Source organism: Diceros bicornis, chromosome 25 (genome assembly GCF_020826845.1).
Source record: "Diceros bicornis minor isolate mBicDic1 chromosome 25, mDicBic1.mat.cur, whole genome shotgun sequence".
In the NCBI taxonomy this organism is placed as follows: domain Eukaryota; kingdom Metazoa; phylum Chordata; class Mammalia; order Perissodactyla; family Rhinocerotidae; genus Diceros; species Diceros bicornis.
The window spans coordinates 32,711,699-32,729,812 of NC_080764.1; the positions used below are offsets into that span (position 1 = coordinate 32,711,699).

An 18,114-nucleotide genomic window follows, 5' to 3' on the forward strand; every position below is an offset into this window, starting at 1 on the left:
AAGTTTTTAGAATTTAAACTGGAAGATTTACCGAGCTATACAGTATCTTCAATGCCAAAATTTATTGTCTTCTATCAAGCTGATGTCAGTATATTCACTGAAGCTGTTACATAATTGAATTGTGCGTATCTAATTCGTGGTGTGTTCTCAAGTTTTGAAAGGCCAGTAGTGTTAGTCCTGATTAGTGGGAGATATACAAAAAATTAACAGCTGAGTATTTATTATTTTTGAGGCCAGAAAATAAATTAGTCAAGGGGAATAGGGCAAATTAGGACTAAAATAAACTATCATTAATAGAGGAAGAATAAATAAAACCAATTTCAATTAAGTGTGACTACTATAACATGATAGAAAAAGTATCTCATATGTTAGATACTGAAATGAGCGAAAACCAAAATATTTCCCTGCCTTTTTAGGAAAAGGAGAAAAGGTTAAAATATCTAACAGTCAGGAAAGGGAAATTGTCAAGGTATTTAAGTGCCACCAGCCACGTGACTGGTAATAATTGTGCCTAGTCACAGTCCAGAGCCCAGGATGCACTGCATATCAACCACTGACAGAGCCCTGTTGTGAGTGTGTGGGTTTGTGCAGGGCTTGTGAGAGAAAGAAAGCATGGCCAGGAGGCCCTGATATTCTCCTCTCCTCTCCTGTCCACTCTCTCAGATCCAGGTACTGTTGGGAAGCATCCCAAGTGGCACTATGTTGATCTGATATCGATTCATGCTCTTCTCACCTTCAGTTCTGCTACCTGGCTGTTCATTTTGTCATGCCCGTGGAATCCCGAGTGCATTTGTTACAGTGGCATATGAGCGTTCTCTCACCTTCCTAGTTCCTCAGTTCTCCCCTGCACTCCCTCATTGTCAGAGGATCATTTACTCTCCTTGATTATTACAAAGACTGTCTGTGGTGAGCTTTGCCTTTTCCTTACAGGTCACTGTCCTTCTAGCTTGCATTTCTGTCCCGGATTCAGAGATTTATCTCTAGATTGAACCTTCCTAGGAAAAGTGGGTCATAGAGAGCTGCTTTCCTCCCGCAGGAGCTCACTTTTATAGTTATAGAACATCATTTTTCAACAACCCAAAATAACATGATATAATAATAATTATGTCACGTATTTCTCTAACACTTTAACCCTGCTGTGACACAGACTTCTTCAGTTTTGCCTTTCATCATGTCCTTGATCCCCATTTCCAAAGCATGAATAGCACCCTCCCTTTTTTCTGCTCCGCATCCTAGCTTCTCTCTAGGTTCATGTTTCCTGTCAGATAACGTAAGCGAATAGACCCTTCTCTTGACCCTTTGTTTTTGCTGGAGCAGTATTCCCCAAGCTGAAATCATTGTTTTTCCTAGAAACCAATTTCTCTACCCTTGAACCCCAACACAAGCTTCACTGTATCTTCTCTATCTGCCATTTCAGTTCCCTTAAGCCAGACATCCACAAAGCACACATTAAATGGTTAATTGAGTCTTAAAGGCTCAAGTCAAGTCCTCTGTTGTTTGGTTTCGAATTGCATCGCTGGGATCCTGTTTTGGCACATAGGTCTTTAGTCGTGTGGTTTTTAATTGTGGCATTTGTCCTGTGACATTTGGAGAGTGGATTATGATGGGAAAACCCAGGGCACTTGTTTAGGAGAAAAAAGATGGCATTTTAAAGCTACCATAGTCAAGCAACTTACACACATTTCTACTAGTCAGGGAACATTGGAGGACTGGAACTGAGCCTGACTGGTTCTTGCTGTAGCACCTCACTTGTTATCTATGCGTTGTAGGCTCTCAGTAGAAGTTTGTGGAATGAGCAACTGAGTGAATGAATAAACCCTAAATGCAAATGTAACCAAGTGGTAAGGAAGATAGTTATTCTGAAGTAGAGTTTTGTTTTGTTTTGTTTTTTTTGCGAGATGATACGTTCTAGAGATCTGCTGTACAACATTATCCTTATAGTTAACAATGCTCTGTTGTGTATTTAACAATGTGTTAAGAGGGTGGATCTCATGTTAAATATTCTTACTGCAATAAAATTAAATGCGTTTAATTTGCCGATTTGGGTCAATAGGACAGCGAGGGGAAATGCAGTCATCTGTGAAAGGACTTATTTTTCTTAAAATATGAAATATTACTCATGTGTAAATGAATCAAATTAGATAGTCAGTTAAAGAAGCCCCAAATTGTTTAGAAATAAACTCATCACATATCATTGAGTAGTTGGTGTGAAATGGATGACAGAATGAATGAAGAAGTGGCATTCTTCTTCATCGAGTACATTACTCATCATCTCTGCAAAGCCCTCCAAAGGCTTGGCTCAGATACCACCACCTCCAAAAAGCTAGCTTCCCAAATGAAAGTAATCTCTCCTTATGGCCTTCTAATTATATTTCATATAATACTAGTATATTAGTAGGACATCGTAGTTACTTACATAGACATTTTGTGTCTTATTCTAAACCATAAGCTCTTAGAGGGCAGGATTGATTTCTAAATTTCATTTTGGAATCCCTATAGAGCTTATGCTTTGCACATGTAAGTGATGAAGAAATATTTGTTGAATAAATGAATGGAGAGATGAATAAACTATCTCAGAATTGCAGTAATGTGAGAATAAAATTTACGGAAGCAAAAATAGACTTATGTAGGTAGAAGTAAATAAGAATTCAAATGCTGAGGGAGAGATAGGAAAAAGGAAGAAAAAAGAACCAGCTCATTATCATGAATCTGCAAACCCCAGAGTCAAAATGTATATGTATCATTTGTAATCATTTATTAAGTACCCATTGTATAGAGTAAAGCCTTATGCTTGGCCCTATACCAACAGAGGTTTAAAACCTGCCAAGGAAATCGGAGTATAATTTAGGGAAAGGGATGTGGTGGAGGGAAAGGTTTGGGAGAGCAGACTGTGATGTGGTAGGAGGGGAAATCTGCCAAGAAACAAGAATAGCAGTAGTAAAAAGTACCAAGATAGAAATGACATGTGGAGTTGTAATGACATGTGGAGTTGTAATTACATGTTTTAAAAATTAGATATAATTTAGATTATAGTCATTTCGTTGGTTAACAAGAAAGGGAAAAATGCAGGGAATGACTCAGGTTTATGGCAAGGATTTCTCCCTGAAATGGAAGTTTCACCAACTAAAACAAATTAAATCAGGACAAATATTGGAATACTAGACTAGGAAACATACGGAGTAGTTAGTTCTCCAACTTATAATTGGAAAATGAAGAGAAGAAGGGTTTGATATTTTAAATACAAGGAAGGAATAATGAACTAAAAACAAAAGGCATTGCCTCTAAGAGAAAATACGTTAAAACTGTGTTTATTTGACATCAAACATGAAAATATAAGAAAAGTTAAAAATCCACTTAGTCAACTAGCTGATGCCAAGCATCCATATGTGGCATCCCACAAGAACTTTTCATTTATTGGGTTTTGGGTAGCTCAGTTTAAGAAAACGAAGAAAATAGAGTATATCATAGGAAAATTTTATGCTTCATTCTTCCCACAAATGTGATTCTAACAAACTCCAGTAGGTGCATTGTTGGATACAAAGCTTAATGTAACGTAGTTGCATCCTCAAATTGCTTATAGCCTGCAAAAAGAAATAAGACGTATGCATGATAATGTATTTTACAAAGGAAACTAGAAGTTTACAAAGTTAAAAAGCAACAAAAGGGGCTTACCAATAAAATGCAATGAGAGACTAAAGGCAAGGCCACTACATATGGTTGTGCAGGACGTGCCCTCAACATAGCTCTAGATGTTGGTATGGATGGCATCCCTTAGAATTTTACCATACACACATATACAATTGCCTTATTTGAAGGGAGAGAGAAATCACTACCAACAGGAGAAAAGCTTCATTGTGTAGATGATAGAGGTGGCATTTATACAGAGCTAGATCTTGGATGATTGGTGAAATTTTGTTAGCAACAGGGAAGGGATAATCCAGATAGTGTAAATGGCATAACTAAGTCAGGGAGGCCACAGTACAGACTGTGTTCAGGAGAGTTTGTACAGCTGGACTCCAGTGGAGGTCACACATAAAGGGTTAAAATGCTGAGAAGAAAGGGTGGGCATCAGTTTGAAAAAGGATCTGAATTCCAAGTACAGGGCTTACACTCTATTGAGTAATATAAGGGGTTGTTGGAGGGTTTAGGAAAGTAATCAGATATTGATGTGGCCAGATGGATGGGAGTGGTGAGCTGGAGTCAGGGAATCCACTTAGGAGGCCAATCTTCCAAATAGATATGAAAGAATGATGACCTGAACTAGGGTCAGGGCCATAGAAACAGGAAAGCATGGACCATTTTGGAGACACTGCATTAAGAGAATCAACAAATCCTAGTTACCCATGGGATGTGAGGCTTGACCTCACAGGCAGAACTCAAGGATGATTTGGAGCCTATGGGACTAACCAGATATGGGGGTGCCATTAAAAGAAAATGGGAGAAGGAGCTGTTAGTATATATCGACGAGTGGCGAAATATGTTAGCCTGGGAACTTGAGAGAACAGTCAGGGCTGGACATAATAGGTTTGGGATTTGGGAGTCATCTACAAAGAGTTTTAATTGAGACCTTGGGAGAAGGACTGCATAGTCACAAAGAAGGCCCAGTTTGGTTGACAATAAACAGCATGAGTTTGTAAACACTCAGTTAGCAGTGTTTATGGACTTACCCCAGCATGGTAAGTGTAGAAAGTAATTCTTATATAATTAGGCTGGTGGAGCGACTCATAAAAGAAACACAACCTGGAAGTTTCTGATAGATCTAAACTAAGACAGAAGAAAATGGATCCTAGAGTTGGAATACAGATGAGCTCGAGTCAAGTTGAGTTGTTCAGCGTCCAGTACTTGGGGATGCTTGGTTACCAAATGGCAAGATCTGTGGCTCTTTACCAACTATTTTCTAAGAATTTCTGGAGCTTTGTGGATTTTGTTTTCGAGCTCTCCTTCTGTAGACACATTGTGATGCAGAGGATTAGAAGGGATTCAAACCTTGGCTTCAAAACTTGGGTTCAAACCTTGGCTCTGCAGCTTAACCAGCTGTAGGTTCCTGGATGAGTCAGTTGTCTTTTAGCCTCTACTTTTTCATGTATAATGAAGGGATGATAATACTCACCCTGCTTATTTCATGGGGTTGTTGCAAGAATCCAAGGTATCATTACAAAAATTGTAGTTTTGTTCTATGAGAAAAGAGTTGTCAGCTTTCAAGTTTATTTTATTTGCTAAATGACTCGGGGACAAAGTCAGAAATAGATTTCCAATCTTGTTTCTCTACGTTTGATTAAGTTTAGAATTTCAAATGATTTGTAGCTTTTTTTAAAAAAAATCCTTTGCTTTTTTGTGATTCCCTTTTGCTTTAATAACCAAGCTTTATTTTTAAAATAGCTGTCATGTATTTTGGACTTGTGAAGTTTTCTCTTCATGTTTCGTAATTTTTCCTTGAAGATTTAATTCTGCTTTCTTAAATACAGGTTGTCTATTTTCTAGAATTCTGTTTGGTAAATTGTTGTGTGATATAGTTTTTAATCGATTACATTTAGAAAGACTGGAAAAAATACTGTCCTACTTATTTTATACCTAACCTGTGTAGTGATCTCCAATATTTTAAAACCGGTGATCTGTGACTCTGGGATTGATAAATAGGGGCAAAGATAGCGAGAGAGGAGTGAATCAGAGAGAAAAGAAATGCAAAATACACATTGATTTAATGGCTGTGATTGCAGACAGCGTGAAGATGCTGTCTATAATAAAAAATAGTTAAGGAAGTACAAATACTTCACTTAAAAGTCGAAAAGTCTGAAAGCTGAGTCCAAAGCCCGGTGGTTTAACACCCGCACTGAGGAACGAAAAGTCTGGCCTTCATGCTTCAACAAGTCCCGAAGCTGTGCTGAGGCCAAGTGAACTTCCCCAGAGGCCTTGGCAGGATGTGGTGCCAGGATTTCTGTCTTTTTTTTTTGGCGGAGAGTATTGAATGAGATCTTGCTGCTGCTGTTCCTCAGTTGGGAGAAGTGATTGCTAGCACGTGGCTAGGCAGTCAGGCTACTGGCACTGCTCACTGGCCGAGAGGCTGCTATTTGTTGGTGGCCTCTGACTGGCTTCTCCATCTGTCCCATATCTCTTTCATGCAACTCCATCTATCTCCATGTCTTCTCTGTCTAGACACTGCTGTTGTCCTTCACACCCTCTCCCCTCGCTACCTATCTACTACCTTTTCAGAGCCTTCTTAGAGAAATCCAAGGCTACGGAGATTGATAACCCTCTTATCACAAGTGGAGATAATCTGTGGTATGCCTGGGGGTACGAAAGCCACAGGGCATTCATTCATCCATTCTTACGTTCAAGAAATATTTATTGAGTATCAGTTTTGTACCAGGCACTGTGCTAGGGGTTGGAGTAGAGCAGTATTGACAGACAAAGCTCTGTGTCCTCTTGGAACTTACATTCTAATGGGGGAGACAATCGATGAACACTAAGCGAGATCATTTCAGATAATGTTAATTGTTACCAGGGAGATCATAGAGAGTGACTGATCAGTGTATCTAGGAAAACGTTTATTAAGTTCTCGTAGGCCGTGTAAGTGAAGCATGCGTTCTAAGTCTGTTACTCATTCGGTAGTTATATGAATTCAGCCATTGAGAATGAAAAGAAGGCAGAAAGCAGATATGCCATAATCTCTCTTGTTTCTTTCCTCTCTAGGCGGGTAACAGTTCATGTTTGCTTCATAAATGAAGCAGCTTTAAACAAATTCATATTCTGTCTGGAGTGACAGACTGCATCTTTATCTGTTCTTACTACCCACAACTCTGTATGGATGATTCAGAAATTGGAACAAAGTGTTTTACTGTGAAACTGGCACTGAATTAATCATATATAAAGAAGAACTTGCATGGAGCAGGACTCTATTTTAAGGACCTGGTGGACTTGTGGTCTCATTTAGAACTTATAGCTGATGTCAGAGGAGAAAGCACGTGTTCCAGACTGCATGCATCATTTTGCATGCCTCCAGAGATGTCTAATTGCTGAAAAGCCACACAGCTTTACTTTCAGTTACAACCTGCAGTTCCTAGTTATTTTGGTCTCTGCAAGTAGATTTCAGCCTGGATAGTTGGGGTAATAATCTTTCTCAAAGGGATCTAGAAAAAATGTTAAAAACAAAAACCTAATAGTGTCAACCACTGTACATATAGAAAGCAGTGGGAACAGACTGATTGGAGTAGGCAATGTGTCAGCCTTGTATCTGCTGATTAATGATATGGGTCTGATCTTGGTCTCTTCCTGACATGAGCCACGCCCACCTACATCCCACTAGACAAATGGACATGGCTGGCTGGATCTATCTGTGTAGGGGAGCCAGTACTGCATTAGAACAGTGATGCCTTTGTAGAGGGGAAGACTCCGAAAGAGTCATTGCACAAAGAAGCTATGAACATTGAACAGTGGGGCAGTCGCCGTGGAGGACATTTGGCACCCCTGGTGAAGATGGCCTTTTACCTTGACCACTATAGAGTGTATAAATCGTGCTTGCAAAATCTGTTATGAAGTGTTTATATTCTAAAACTATTACAGAGTTATGTAAAGGGACTTAGGAGAAATTGCTGAATGTATGAAGGTCCCATTTTCAATTTCTGCCATGGGAGAGTAAAAATAAATTATGATATTTAGTATCTAAGGTTAGGAAACCACACCCACATGCTGATATGGGTGTTGAAAACTAGGTTACTTGGCTTTTACAAGAATGCAAGGAATCAGGAAACTTTAGTTATTTATAGTATAATCACCATTATCTGTTTAAAGGATCCATTTATTTAAAATCAGGCGCTCTATATTCATTAAGGTTTATGAATTAAAAATAAGAGAGCTTTATGTAGTTATGCATGTCAGTTTGCTATTTAAAATTTGTGATGGCGTTTGTCATATTAAGAGTGAATTTGGCAAGAATTTCCAAGATGGACATTGCGCTTTTAAACTAGAATTTACAAGAGATTATGTGAATTCCCTTGCCAATTTTTTTAATAGTGAAAGGAACATCTGACTAAAGTCAAAGAATGATTTCTTATGGTTTATTCTGATGAAGATTCTTTTAATATGTTACAAACATACACATAAAGGACTCCAAAGCTTTCCATTCTAACTTAATCCTTGTAATAACATTATTGCCGTGTTCTACCATCATCAGATGACCATTTTCAATGTAGTGATACGAAAGAGCATAAAAAACTAACTGCTGCCTTTCCTTTGATTTCAAAAGTCCAAGAATTTCTAATATCATTGGATTTTAGCTTACGTTCAAAGCTGATCCCAATACAACTCCAGTTAAGTGGCCTTGGCTCTTTTTTGTACCAAAGAGCCCAGATGATTTCTATGATCCCTTCCTTCTCTAAAGTGCTGTGGTTCTTCAAACACTAGTCATTTTGCTACATCCAACCTAGGTGTTTTGGGAAGCTGCATTAATTTATTCAGGCCCTCAGATATCCCATGGTACAATTGATTAATAATAAAATCAGAAATCAGTTTAATTGCTGAAGGGACCTGTCTCGGTGTGTGATATTGATGTTTTGAGGAAAATTGACATAGATTAATATGCATTGTGTGTGTAGGTCATGTGTAGATTGAGAAGATTGATACTTCTCAATCTAATAGTTTGGTCTATTTTGCCAATAGTTTTGATTTTCTTAGGCACATGAAAGTGCTATTTAATGAGCTTGAGAATACAGTAAATGTACTTTTGTTCTCAAAGCTAGTAGCTGGGTTTTAGCACTTGAGGTCATGGTCCTAATCAATAGAATTAAATAGACAAATTCAGCAAGTTATGAAATTTGGCATAGTAGGCGAGGGGAGATGTATTCTGCATAAATAAACGTATTGGTTCCTTGAGAGTTACATGGATTACCAATTTTTAAAACACTAAAGTTCTATAAAGTGCATGAACAGTAGAAAAATGCTGAACGTTATTTTGGATGCTAGCTGCTTGGGCATTAACTGTGTCGTATCTGCTTTGAGATAAAAAAAATACACATATATATCTTGGCTTTATTTTATCCAATATTTGCTCTGAATATCTTTCTTCATAAATCATGGAAAATGCACAACTGACATTGTAAACCATGAAATCACCTTTTAAATTGGTGTCATGTATCTGATAGTTCTCTTTTGTAATGTTTCAAAATTGCCTTTTAAAATGACCTCAGAAGTCTGCAGATTCTAAATTATACCGAAAGCTTTGTACGTCTTTGGTAGAACCCAGGTCCATCAAGAAACTGGCTCTGTGATAAACGGTGTCTGCCCAATGATATGGAAGTGTTCCTGGATTCCATATTATAATCTAATGTGCTTATCACACTGCCAATTGTTAATGAGTCAGAGAAAAATTGTTTTTTTAATACAATAATAGAATAAGTAACCCATCCTCTTAACAAAGGATCATGTGAAAAATGAAAATGTATGAAAATGTATGGACACATTATGTGTCCATAATGAAGTGTTTGCTTTTAGTAAGAAACACATTTCATTGACCATTAAAGTACTTTGGAGAAATGTGGTGGCATTTTTTGGTACTCTAATTCAATTGAAGTTAAATTAACAAAAAAGTCTATTCAGAATTCATGGATATTTCTTCTTAATGTTTTGGTGCAGCAAGATTTTGTTTCAAAATGTAATCCCAGTGTAGAGCTTTTAGCCATTCCATATTTATGCTTCTTGAACAAAAAAATGTATTTTTTAAAAAGGCAGTTTGACGTAGTGGGATGGATGTTGGGAAACATGGTCAGGAGGCTCCACTCTGCCATTAACTGATGTTGGTAAATCACCTCCCCTCTTTGGATCTCAATTTTTTATTTATCTATATGGTGAAGTCGGAGGTCACATCTTAGGTGTGAAACCTATTGATATATGACTGACAAAGATAGAGTTAAAATTGTTCCATATAAAATGTCCAACTCTGATCGCTGTGAATAAGCAGTTTGAACATAAAAAGTCATTGCTGTTCTTGTTTGTAATGTAAATAGGGTCCATTAGTAAAAGTGAAATTCATTCTCCTGTGAGGTGAATTGGATAACCATTTATACAAGAGATGGCTTTCTCCTTTGCTTAAATAAACATTTTTGGATCACCTCTGAAGAGTGAAAACCACTAGTACATTTTAGTCAGGAAGAGATACCATATGATGTGTGTAACGTTTTGAAATACACCACATTAAGCATTCAAATGCCCTCATTTTATTAAAAGCTAAGAGCAGAAAATGTCAGATGGTCATGAAGTTTTTGAATGCCAAAACATAATTTAGAATCCATTTGGAAAGGGGTAATCCATAAATTACATTTTACAATTGAAAAGTGGGATAAGAATTTTAAAGTAAACCAGCCTATCTTTGAAACTATTATTTTGAAATTGGCATTAAAATATGAACATTCAGATGGAAATTCTGACTAGTTTATTTGTAGTATTTGATCACATAATTTATGGTGTTGCAACTTTTCACTGATAAGTCTGGAAACGCCTTTGTAAAGATAAAATAATGGTACTTTCGTTTCCTAACAAGATATTGTTTTAGAAATAATCCATATTAAAATGGATATTTATGATCCTAAAATGTTTGCTAAGCACTGTAAATTTGTAACTGCCATCTCCAACTACATCCTTATGATGTTTTTAAAAATAAAATTAAGATAATAATTGCTTAAAAACCATAGTATTTTCAGTTGCTTGATTTCTGAGCTGTAAGACTCACTAAATAAAATTTTCCAATCAAAATATCCTATTCTCCTGTATTCTAAGGGTTAATGTGTGATTATAGTGTCCCACTTGCCACTATTTTTTAAATCAGTGGACTTAAAAAGTATTCAGACATTTAGATGGATGCACAGATATATTGCTCGTCAGTCATAGATTGGAGTTTGCATATTGTAATGTAAATGTATGTCAACACTATTCTAAATAGTTTTATTATGGCTGAGGTTTAATTAAATAAAAGTTGTAAAATGTGATGTGTTATGTGTATATACTGTATGTGTACTTTTTAAAATAGGTTTATGTCCTGACCCTTTTTTATACAGGTTTGAATTTGAAATTACATTATATATACATATACTTTATTGTTCTAAATAAAGAATTTTATGCACTCTCTTAAATTTGCCCTGTCATTTGATATCTTAAGGTTTTCACACATGTTTACAACATGGTTGAGCATGCGTTAAGCTAAAATCAAATTTTCCTATGGAAACTTTGTCATTAATCTAGATTTTGTTGTACACAAGGGGATAAGAAATCATTTTCATTCAATAAATATTTATTGGCCACTAAAAGAGGGAAGCTAATCAAGGAAGATAAAGTTGAATTAACACATTGTTTGCTCTCAAAATGTTTCTAACTTAGTCGGGGAGAAGATATGAAAACCACTATAATATGCATAAAGCCACACAGAAGTGACTAAGTGCAAAACCAAGGTCCAGTTAATGTGCTTAGGGCGTGCAGGGAGGAGAAATGGATACGGACTAGGGAGGATCATCGCGAAGTTGGTATTTAGACAAAGACAAAGATGAGACAAGTTTTGATAGAGAGAAATAATTATGCTCAGTCTGAACAGCATTTTCCAAAGTAAGAAGTCATAAAATTTCTCAGCTTATTCCATCAAATCAAACCAGTGTATCCTGAGCATATAATGCATAAAGAGATATCCAGAGAGAGAAGACTGGAGCCTTGAATGCCACAACAAGGAGGGCAGACATTATTCTTAGGGATCATGGAAAGCTATTGTGTCTTTCTGAGAAAAGGAATGGCCAGATAAACACCTTTATGGCTTATGTGGTTTAGGTAATAAATTGTCACCCTGCTTAACCCCTGGTTGGTGTTTGACCCTTGAGACCATGTCTCCCATCCTTATGACACCACTCATCTTTACCCACCATTTCTTTTCAATTTCTTTGCTGATTCTCCCTCCTCTGCTCACCCTTTATGTTGCTAACTTCCGCCAGCGTAAGCCTAGACAACTGTAACTGACCACCCTCCACCACTATTTGGCCCTTTTTTAATCGGATCATCAAGTTAAAGTGAATAATATGGAGAAACCTGATGATATGTTTCTCTGGCTAAAACACTTAACTGGCTGCTTCTTATTTTCAGGATAAAACCTAAACTCCTCAGCATGACTTACAAGGTCCTCCTCCATCTATCTCATAGTTTGTTTTTTTGATTGCTAATTGTTTTCCCCGTTAAGTCATAAGCATGAGGGCTGGGACCATGAACACTTATACCACTACTTTTCCTCAAATTTAATACAAATAATTTATGGAATTGACACAAAATTTGATGTGACTAGCTATTACCTATTATAATGTCCTATAAGTTAAAAGTTATTTTCTAAAACTTTATTATAGACAATTTGAAATATATCTAAAAGTAGAAAAGTATATAATGAATCCCCATGGAACCGTCACCCAGCTTTAACCTTACTGAACTCCTGAATGATCTTATTTTATCTAAGTCCCCTGTTTATACTACACTCCCTTTCATATTATTTGTAGGTCAATGCCTAGAAAGATTTGATCTGTAAATATTTATGTGTATCTCTAAATTATAACCTTTTAAAACATAACCACAATACCCTTGTCAGACCTAAGAAAAATCAACAATTCCTTAATATCAAAGAGCCAATAAGTATTCACATTTTAATTGTCTCACATGTCATTGTACATCGCAATACTGCACTACGGCACGGTATAAAATAAAGGTAAAAATCTCTCTTCAACATTAAACTTAGTTCCTCTAGAGGTCCACACTACTAATTATTTCTTATCAACTTCTGAAATTTTTTTTGCATGTATAGGCTATATATCTACACGTGTGTGTGTGTGTGTGTGTTTGTGTATGCAATACTATTCTTCTACCTAACCTATTTCATTTATTAGAGAATGTGGAACACTTTGCATCAGCCCAGATAAACCTTTATCCACTATGCCATAATAACCAGGAAATTATAGATGGACATTGAGGTTGTAATCTAATGTGTGCCCTCTGGAATTCCAGGCTATACTTAGTAGGATCCAACATATTTGCAGAACTTTTTCTTCATCATGTTACTGAAAATTAAAATGCGGCTCTCTTCTGAGGACATATCTGCCTCTTCAGCCCTCTCAGTTGGTGGCTGTGTTTCCGCCACAGCTGTCACTGGGTCATTCTTCTCTCCTCCCTAAACCTTCCCAGATTTGAATCTCATGTTATCAGATTGCATACCCACTGCCACTCATTGTTGCTTTCATGTACTAACGCCCAGGTTCTTCCCCCTCATTACTGTCACTCAATTCATTTGTACTCCTGTCTTAATTCTTGGGATTTTGACATACACATAAATTATCCTTTCAACAGCCTGTCCTTTCAGGTCCTTGAACTTCTCTGCTAATGCACCAGTCATCAACACCATCCTAGTCATCAGTCTGATGGTCATCCCTTAGACTTTGTCATTGCCATTAACTACAACCCATCCATATCTCAATTCCATGCATTCTATCTCTGAGTACCACTTTGTATATTTCCAGTTTACTCTCTCATGGACCTCAGTCCCAAGAATCCTTTGACCCACTGGGCCTGTCAATCTATTGATTCTTCTTTTTTTTTTTTTGTGAAGAAGATCGGCCCTGAGCTCACATCTGCCAATCCTCCTCTTTTTGCTGAGGAAGACTGGCCCTGGGCTAACATCCATGGCCATCTTCCTCCACTTTATATGGGACACCACCACAGCATGGCTCGACAAGTGGTGCGTTGGTGCGCACCCAGGATCCGAACCGGCGAACTCCCGGCCACCGCAGCTGAGCGCGCGCACTTAACTGCCTGCGCCACCCAATCTGATTCTACGATTTTCCCGTGTCAATCTTTGAAGTCCTCTATTTTCTCCTTATGCAGGGTAAAATTCATGGTGCAGCATTACAGTCACTCTCTTGCACACACCTTCTTCTCACTTGATCCTTCTCACTTTCTAATATTGGCTTGGTAAATGACACCCTGCTCAAATCCAATTCTCCACTTATTCTTTGTCTACATTTGTCAGGCTAAACATAGCTGGAGGAAATACACAGTCATGCCTACTAGTCTCCCTATAAATTCCTTCCCAGGAACATCAAGTGGGACTTAATGCTGCTCAGCAATTATACTATATTTTCCCTAGTCCCCGCTTTTCCGTTCTCATAGCTGACAATTTTATACATTTTCTCTTTCAAACCACCCACTTCATTCCCCATTCTCACTCTTAGCTGATAATTTTGATTGCTATTTCACCTTGAAAACTGAAAATATAAAAGAGAATTTGTAAAGACTCCTAGCACTTGAGGCTGATTTCCTGTGAGGCTAAAGAAGCTCAAACTTCCAGACCCCTCACTTACAGAGGTTCCTTGTAAGTCCTGGGAAGAGGCCTAGCAATGTGTTCACATGGTCACATATTTGTAAAATTTGCAGCTACTTCCACTTATCTTTAAGGTGTTAGTAGTTGTTCTGGGAATGGCTTCCAGCAACAATCCCACTGACCACTGTGCCAACACACTAGGGCATCATGACCCAAAAGTGCGTGGCCAGAGGCTGTATCATGATGTGACTGTGTCCTACGAACCTGGCGCCAGAAGTATGTGGGTGCTGGAGGAGAAACAAGATTTAAAATGAATGGAGCCAGAAGCCAGTGTGTGGAAAAATCTCACAGTCATCACAGTCACTTGATGTGCAAATTGTAAATAGAGGACTCAAGTTTCATTAATGCCCGGCCAAAACAGTAGCTTTCCCCAACCAGAAAATACTTATGCAGAGTATACAATCATAAACAAACCATACATTTTTTCTCTTAATGGTGAGGAAACAGAATTTAACAAAATTGCTATGTTTATAGAACCAGAAAAATCTGTATGTGAGGGCACATGTTTTAGGCTTCCCAATGTACTGGTCTTGAAAAATGTATAGTGTTGTATATCTACCATTATAGTATCATACAGAATTGTTTCAGTCTTAAAAAATCCCTTGTGTATTCAACATTCCTGCCCTCCCCCTGAACCTCTGGGAACCACTGATTTTTTACTGTCTTTATAGTTTTGACTGTTTCCAGAATGTCATATAATTGTAATCCTACAACATGCAGCCTTTTCAGATTGACTTCTTCATCTGGCAATATGCATCTAAGATTTATCTGTGTCTTTCATGGCTTGATAGCTCTTTTGTTTTTGTCACTGAATAATATTCCATTGTATGGATGTATCACAGTTCGCTTATCCATTCACCTTTTTCGTTTGTTTGTTTATTGCAGTAACATTGGTTTATAACAGTCTATAAATTTCAGGTGTACATCATTATACTTCTATTTCTGCATAGATTATATCGTGTTCTCCACCCAAATACTAGTTACAACCCATCACCACACACATGTGCCAAATTATCCCTTTCGCCCTCCTCCCTCCATTCACCTTCTTTTTTTTTTTTTCGTGAGGAAGATCAGCCCTGAGCTAACATCTGTGCTAATCCTCCTCTTTTTGCTGAGGAAGACAGGCTCTGAGCTAACATCTATTGCCAATCCTCCTCGTTTTTTTTCTCTCCCCAAAGCCCCAGTAGATAGTTGTATGTCATAGTTGCACATCCTTCTAGTTGCTGTATGTGGGACGCGGCCTCAGCATGACCCGAGAAGCGGTGCATCGGTGCACGCCTGGGATCCGAACCCGGGCCGCCAGCAGCAGAGCGCGAGCGCGTGCACTTAACCACTAAGCCGCAGGGCCGGCCATCCATTCACCTTTTAAGGAAATCTTAGCTGTTTCCAGTTTTTGGTGATTCTGAATAAAGCTGCTATAAAAATTCATTTTTTTGTGGACATAAGTTTTCAAATCAGTTGAGTAAATACCTAGGATTGCGATTGCTAGACTGTATGGTAAGACTATGTTTAGGTTTGTGGGAAAATGCAAAACTGTCTTCTAAAGTGGCTATACCATTTGCATTCCCAGCAGCTATGAGTGAGAGGTCACGCTGTCCCACATCTTGTCGGCAATTGTTATTGGCAGTTTTTTGGATTTTAGCCATTCTAATAGGTAGGTAATAATATATTATTATTGTTTTAATTTGCAGTTCCCTAATGACAAATGATGTTGGGCATTTTTTCATATGCTTATTTGCCATCTGTGTATCTTCTTTGGCGAGGTGTCTGTTCAAATCTTTTGTCCAGTTTTAAATTGGGTTTTTTTCTTATTGTTGAATTTTAAGAGTTCTTTGTATATTTTAGATACAAGTCCTCTGTCAGATATGTGTTTTACACATGTTTTCTACCAGCCTGTGGCTTGTCTTTTCATTCTCTTGATGGTGTTTTTCAAAGAGCAGCTGCAAGTATTTTTTTAAAACACATGTAAGAACAGAGGAGTATCTTGCTCAATTCATTCCTGTAATCTCATCAGAGTAAAAGCAATCTCTATAAATTGTTGATTACTTTGGTATTTTATAACAATTTTATGTTTTTTCTTTTGAGGTTCCTCTTGTTGATCTTTTAAACACATGCAAACTTGGACTTTCAAAAGAGTTTTTGTGTAACAAGATGGTCTCCCCAGCAGAAGGCTGTTGGAACATAATGACACTTTAAAGACTTCTAACATATTTTTAAAGACTCAAAACAAAAAGTTAAAACATATAAGAAAAAAAGTTGATAAAATTCAGACACATTATTTAACTCCAATTTGAAAAGATGTTTTGGAATGGCTCATGAAAAACAATTGAGAAGTTACAAACTCCTGATTCGAATATATAAAATGAATATAAAGGATCACTTTCTGTCATCTTTGTATTTATTTATTAAAGAACTGAGAAACTGTTTAAATAAAAATAAATAGATATGAAACAAAGTTAATAAAGATGACTGAGGAAATAAATTTAAATTACTCTGACATTAAGAAGCAAACTGTAACAAAAAATGTATCATATCAAAAGCAGTAAAAGAAAATGTAAACATGCTATTATTAATCTTAGAAATTATTATGAATATAATTATGAGTGTCTTTGCTTTTTTTAAAATATGGAATGCTAAACCATAAAACAAATTAAATAATTACCTACTGGGGAAGGAGATAATTACCTCCCACAAAAGGAAAAAGTAAGAAGCTCAACTTCTCTGAATATGTGTGCTTTGTAGATTTGTATTGGGAACAATGTTTGGGCCCTAACTCGCACAATCCAACTAGAAAAAGTTTATGAAGCAATTCAGGAAATTAAACTATGGCTGGATAATAAATTCTATTAAAAGTATTTGTTGTTGTTCTCAAGGAGTGATAATAGTATTATTGTTATATATTAGATTCTTCAGCTCGGGTTGCCATAACAAAATATTATGGACTGGACGGCTTTAACAACAGAAATTTATTTTCTCACATACATTTCCAGAGGCTGGAATTCTGAGATCAGGTTGCCAGCATGGTCAGATTCTGGAAAAGTCTCTGTTCCTGGCTTGCAGACAGCTCCATCTTGCTCTCTGCTCACATAACCTCTTTTTTGTGTGTGTATGGGGGGAGAGAGAGAACAAGATCTCTGGTGTTTCTTCCCATAAGGGCACTAATCCCATGATAAAGGCCCCACTCTCAAGACCTCGTCTAACCCTAAATACCTCCCAAGGCCCCATCTCCAAATACCATCACACTGGAGGTTAGGGCTTCAACTTATGAACTGGGGGGGGGGCACACAAACATTCAGCTTATAACATTTATTAAAAAAAGATTCTTGGGGCCTGCCTGGTGGCGTAGCAGTTAAGTGCACGTGCTCTGCTACAGTGGCCTGGGGTTTGGATCCTGGGTGCGCACCAACGCACCACTTGTCAAACCATGCTGTGGTGGCGTCCCATGTAAAGTAGAGGAAGATGGGCATGGATGTTAGCCCAGGGCCAGTCTTCTTCAGCAAAAAGAGGAGGATTGGCGAGAGATGTTAGCCCAGGGCTAATCTTCCTCACAAAAAAAATAATAAAAAGATTCTTTATCTTTCAGAGATAGGCGCTGAAATACTTACAGTGAAATGTTATGAAAATTTCTTGGAATAATTTAGTGGTGATGGAGCAGGATGGATGAAACGAGTATTTATGAGTTAATGTTTATTGTTATTCCTGGGTGATAGATAGTTGGGTGTTCATTTTTC

The 18,114-nt window shown here is 37.5% G+C and overlaps 1 protein-coding gene across 2 annotated transcripts in view; it reads left to right on the forward strand.

Annotated features, from left to right (window-relative positions):
- The window catches only part of KITLG (KIT ligand), an 82,907-nt gene extending 73,475 nt beyond the window's left edge, over window positions 1-9,432 (forward strand). For both annotated transcript variants that reach the window (XM_058568693.1, XM_058568692.1), the window contains one exon: window positions 6,691-9,432. The gene's annotated coding sequence lies outside the window, so the exon portion shown is untranslated. The remainder of the gene's footprint in view (window positions 1-6,690) is intronic.
- Window positions 9,433-18,114: the final 8,682 nt, after the last annotated feature.